Below are 3,902 nucleotides of genomic sequence, written 5' to 3' on the forward strand. Positions count from 1 at the left end.
TTAATTGGTGATTAGTGGGTTAAGTGAGTAGTTTAAGTGACTTTTTGTCCTTTTGTGCCTATATGGAAATCCATGTCACTTAAAGACATTTGAACCTCTTCTTCACTCTCCAATTTTCTGCACACCTACCCTTCTTCCTTGCTGAACCGTGACTCCATTAGAGCACCTAGGGAGGGCTTGATTTCTTGTTTGATTTCTAGACATCTTCAGGAGAAAGTCCCAACATCAAAGTTTATCCAAAAAATCTAGTGAACAACATTCATGTTGTGGATTTTTCTTGAAAACCCTTACATCTTGAGATATTCCTCCAACAAAGCTACGAAATTTTGATCAAATTGGGGCCATTGGAGCTTATTTAGCTTGGATTAATGCTTGAATATCATTCCTAGGGAGCTTGGGAGTTCATTTGTGGTAAATATTCCTAATCCCATTGAGTTTTGTTGATGATTTGAAAATGGGTATAAAATTTGAATCTCTGTGAGTTGGTTGAGGTAGTTAGAGACCTCAAATTGAAATTGTGCATTAGAAAAATGTTGCTTAGAATGATGGATTAGAGTGATTGAGCTCATAAAATTTATTGTGAAAAAAGTTTGTTAACTTAGGAAAACTTTGGTTGGATGAGCATGAATTTGTGAAAATGGATTGTTGTATGCTTGGAAAATTGAGTTGTGGATATGATATAATGGTTAATTACTTGGTGTGTGTTGGATGTGTGAAAATCAATTGAAAATCTTTTGGTACCATTAGAGGTGCATTTCGGCCATTAGGGCATTTTAGGAGAAAGATGAAGCAAAAATTATGTAATTGAGTTTGTGATGATTTGAATCAAGTTTAAGTGTATTGTATAAGTGTGTGATGCATTGAGTTTGTGAGAAAAATCCCTAGCCATGTACTTGTGTTGGATTCGGCCATAATGAAGGATTTGGGGAAAATGATGTTGAATTATGATTAAACGAAGTTGTGGACTGGAAATGGTGTTGTGATAGGCTAAGGAAGCCATAGAAATGTTAAAAAGAAATTAACAACATGAAATGTGTAAAAAGGCCTAAATGGCCGAATAGTGTGTGGGGGGGGGGGGGGAGTGTTTACCTTGTGTTTTGACTTGTGTAACAAGTTGGCTAATGATCCTATGTTGTAATCATTGTAGGTTGCCTCCCACGGAAGTGACTCTTGAGGGTTGAAGCTTGGTGGATTGTCTTTGGTCCTTGACCAAAATGATTTTGGTAAGTATTCAGTTACTTTTACTTGGTTGCTTGAATGACCAATTGAGTGGTCTTTATGGTACTAATGAACATATGAATGGCCTTTTGTGTAGGTATTTCTTGGTTGGAGCAAGTTACGCAGTAACTTGTATTTGAAGCTACCTAGCTTGGGAGTTTCAAGATGGTACTCTCTTGGTACTAGGGTTAATCCCTGTGTGTGCTCCACCATGCCCATTGGGGTAGTGGTTGGAAGTTGTTTGTGCAATAGTGTAATTATAACATGTTCATGCATTTATGAATGTTGGATACATAGAGTTGTACCGTATCTCTTGCCAGTAGATAATTGTCGTATGGCATTGGGGGCTTCCACTAGATAGGTCTCCATAGGGAGTTACAGTTGGCTTGGGGCCGTGGAGATGTTATCCATTGAGGAGCACTCTAGGAATGTCTCGGGTGTTATGGTTGGGGGCGCCTTGAATGATGTTCTGGGAACACATTCTTGGATTGAGAGCCTGTATGAGGCCAGTAGGCCAGATGAGTGCATGGCTTTGGCTCAGACCATTCTTGCTCCATCGTATGTCTTTCTCTTCTATCTCCTTGTATCTCAAAATCCCTTTCTATATCCCTCTCTCTCTTGTTATCTCCTTATCTCTCTAAATCCCACTCTATATCCCTATATCTCTTTATCTCTGTTGTTATAATTCATATTGTATTTTACATCTAAGTGAGCCATTGGGTGGAGTGATCCTCCAGACCTTTAGATTTTGGAGTATTTTGCATAGGCTAGACTTAGTGCATGAACATTTGGGTTGCATAAGTTATGTATACCATGCATTTTGTTGTTCATGTAGTATTATTTTGGCTAAGTATAGAGTTGTTGTATTTACTGGCATTGATGTATTTATATATTTTGGAGAATTGTAAATTAAAGTATTATGTATCTTGTGTAAATTGTAAAGCATGTATGTGATGGAAGGGTAATAGGCCTATTTTAGGTTTTGATTACATTGTCAAATGATGGAAATGCATTCAATAGAATTATTTGATTGGAATGAGTTTTAAGTTGTAAATCAAGTTAAGCAATTGAGTATAAAGTTAATGTTAATGATGTACAAATGTTGTGGGTTGTAAGAGCACCAAGGCTTGTTGGTCCTTGTGTGCCACCCTTGTCAGTTAGGTACCATTTGATGCTTAGAACACACTTTGGTTAAAGTGGGATAAGTTAAATAAACAAAGGAGATGCCATCGAAACTTCTAATAAATGAACAATTTTTAGGAAAACTTTGGGAGAGCATATCTCCCTCTTCAGAGGTCCAATAGGGACGTGACATACATCATTTTGAAATTGGTATGTTAGCTATTTTGTGTCAAAAGTTGGTACATTTGAAACTGTGTAGCGTTCTATAGGTACGAATGAGTGAGGACTGCCCAGATTGATCAAGTGCAGGGGCTGTTCGGGTCCTTCACTTTCAAAAATTATTTCTCCCTCAATTCTTACTCAAATTACGATCATAATACATCAAATTAGAGCTCAAGGTGTCTAGTATTCTTTATAAAAATGTGAGAGCAATTGGTTGAGTAAATTGTCCAGAATCGCAAAAATGGTGAGGGATGTTTGGTGCTCTATTTTGGATTGGCTGACAGTTTTACTTGTCCAATTTCAAACAGTTATAACCGAGCTATAGAACTCCAAATGATGCATGTGATACCTTGTTGGAAAGGTAATTGAGTCTAGTTTAACATACTAAAATATAGTAAATCAATAATGAGTAGGTTGCGCATAGTGACAAAAAATAGAAGCATGTTCACTGATAAAAAAATCGTAAAAGTGAGATTTATGTTAAGTGGATTTATGGGAACCCCTTAGTAACTTGAAATAAGTAATGTATGATAGTTAAGCATATATCTTATTAATTCCACATTTAGAATTCAGTTATAATCACAACTTATGTCATTACGTTTTATATTATTTTCAAACACTTATGTAATGAAAAGGAAAAAGTGTATTCGCATTTTTAAATGAACTGCTGTGATTGTAACTGCGTTTAATATCACAATCAATGTTAACAATACCGGTGTACAACGGGCTATTACATATTATGGTATCACAACAATTTACTAGGGAACTCTGATTGTTGTATGATTGTGTTAAGTGCTGTATAGTTGTATGTGGACTCTTATTGATTATTGCATATGTGATTCCTTAGTGTGTGGGTCTGATCAATCCATTCCTTTGTGTTATATGTGTGGTCATACATAAGAAGCCTGTGTGGCAACCGTGGAGCACCTAATGCAAGTCCTTAGCCTGATGGTGTGGCTGCAGTGTTGACAGCTCCATGGACAAAGACGACTGTAAGTAAAATATAAATATTTGAAGACTTAAGGAAAACAAACTTGGATGTTTTGTCTGACCCTTTTATGTACACTGCTATCATAGGTGGACTTTGTGGTATTATGGTTAGTAAAGATAATCGAGATGGGTTAATATCATGAAGATAGTGTTGGTAAACCTTTCCTATATGTGTAGAGTTAGTTAAAACAATTATGTACAGATGAACTTAGTGATTTGACTTCAATATAGTGTGTGGCTTGGAACCTGATGAATTATTGAAAAATATGAACATGTATGCTTAGATGTAAGCTTGAATACCTTGATATTAAATTAGAAAGTTATAAGTCCTTGATTTCAAGGCGTACACT

Source organism: Gastrolobium bilobum, unplaced genomic scaffold (genome assembly GCF_033153095.1).
Source record: "Gastrolobium bilobum isolate Gb01-03AN ecotype WA unplaced genomic scaffold, APGP_CSIRO_Gbil_v1 utg23326, whole genome shotgun sequence".
In the NCBI taxonomy this organism is placed as follows: Eukaryota; Viridiplantae; Streptophyta; class Magnoliopsida; order Fabales; family Fabaceae; genus Gastrolobium; species Gastrolobium bilobum.